Source organism: Dasypus novemcinctus, assembly GCF_030445035.2.
Source record: "Dasypus novemcinctus isolate mDasNov1 chromosome 23 unlocalized genomic scaffold, mDasNov1.1.hap2 SUPER_23_unloc_1, whole genome shotgun sequence".
NCBI classification, from domain to species: Eukaryota; Metazoa; Chordata; class Mammalia; order Cingulata; family Dasypodidae; genus Dasypus; species Dasypus novemcinctus.
The window spans coordinates 280180-282171 of record NW_026688137.1 but is presented as its reverse complement, the minus strand read 5'-3'; positions in this window follow the sequence as shown (position 1 = coordinate 282171).

Here is a 1992-nt window from a genome sequence, read left to right as displayed (position 1 = left end):
TTGCTTAGCTAGGTGGTTCTGGCTCAGGATTTCTCATAAGGTGGGGTCAAGATGTTGGTGGGGGCTGCAGCCATCTGAAGGCTTGCCAGAGGCTGGGGGATCTGCTTCCAAGGTGGCTGGCTCAGATGTCTGGCAAGCTGGTGCTCATAGACGGCCGGGGATTTCAGTTCCTCCACTTTGGGGCCCCGTGACTTCTCAGGACATGGTGGCTAGCTTTTCTTTCAGAGCCAGTCATCCAGGAGAGTGCCAGGTGGAGCTCACCAAATTTTATGATCTAGACTGGGAAGTCCTGTGACACCACCACTCTCAAATTCTATTCATTAGGGTGACTAAGTCCACTCACATTAAGAGCATAACTAGGCTACACCTTTTGAAGAGACGAGTGTCAAAGAATTTATGAACCTATCATCCATGTGCTTTTACACTTACGTTTTGTGCTTTGATTAATGAGTGTTGCCCCATTACACTGTGCATCTAAGAGAGCAAATTCATACACGCTTCACCCACTACTGTATACCCAACAGAGAGCGCCTGCTACATAGAAGCTTACGTAATTTGAGTATCACTTGCAGCCCTTTTTAGACTGCTGAAGATCTTGGTTGCTCTTCCTAGAACACTAAGAAATAGTAAGCCTTTTTCCCATCATGAGAATGTTCATAATTTTGCCTGCAGAAAAGGCCATGACAAGTCCACTCACTGGAAAAGCCGTGAGTGGCTACTCTGTGAGGCCACGTGTGCTGGGAAAGTCTCTCTGGCATCCAACTCAGGTCAGCGAAAGGTTTTTGTTCGTATTTGTTTCCGGTTCAATTATTTGTCACCTTTCAGCTTTTTCTGTAAGTAAAGGGTCGGCAGAGGCCGATGGTTTAAGAAAACTACTGGTGAAATCGGAAGTGGAGAGGATAATTTGGTAAGCTCGGGGAAACTGGCTTGCTTTGCGCAACCCCTCTGAGAAAGTACAGGTCCAAAAGGCAGGCCCCCCGTGCGCGCAGATAACTGCGTCGCTCATTTTGCAGATGGAGAAATCGAGTCGGAGGCTGAGCGACTCGCTCAAGGTGACACAGCCGACAGGACAGGGAGGACTCGCACAGCAGCGCAACTCCAGGCCCCTCGCTCTTTCCTCCACGACCGAAACAGCCCCCGTCTGCGACTGCCCAGGAGCTTGGGGAAAAAGGAGATACAAACCAGCAACCCTCGGCTCGGGGGCCCCGGTCGCGCCCCGCCGCTCCCGCGCCGCTTCCGGCCCGCCCCCGCGCCCCGCCCCGGCGCCGAGGGGCCGTCGGGGGCGGCCCGAATCACCGCGAAGAGAGAGTGGGGACGGGCCGGGGCCGGGGCCGGCGCGCAGGGCGGCCCTGCTCGCGCGGCCGAGCCGAGTCTCCCGCGCCTTTCCCTGCCCCGGCCGTGGGGGGCGGCGCGGGCTCTCCTGCGGCCCCTCTAGCATTTTGGAGTCGTTCGCTCTTTCGCTGCGTCAGTGGACGAGTCTAAACGCCGGCGTGTAATGGGGGGTTTTGTAATGTTAGCGAAGTGGTTTGTCTGTTAAAAGCTGGGGTCTTACAACCAAAGTCGCCTGTCGAACTGAGAGTTTTCCTCACACTGGTTTTATGAGTTCAAATATAATTTCATACAAGTCCGCTTACTAAGATAGTTTCTGGTTCCGTCCTTCGGCGCCACAAATAGTTCAGCCCGCCGAAGGGCCCGCTGGGAAAAGGAAGGGGTGGCTGCCATCTTGGGCGGAACCAACACTTCACGACGTACGGGGTAACTAAGTCACACACTAAGTTTGTGGAGTGGCGAAAGCAACTCTAATGGCTGGAGTTGGCCACTAAGTGGTAATACCAACCTTGATGTAGGTACTGGTATGCACGTCGCTTCGGGCCTGAGTCCCTTCGAGCCCGGCGGGAGGGCTCGGGGCGCGGGTGCCCCCTCCGGCCCGGGGCGTTTTGGTGCAGCCCTCCCGGGGCGGACGCACATGGCTCGGGAGTAGGAGCCGGCGAG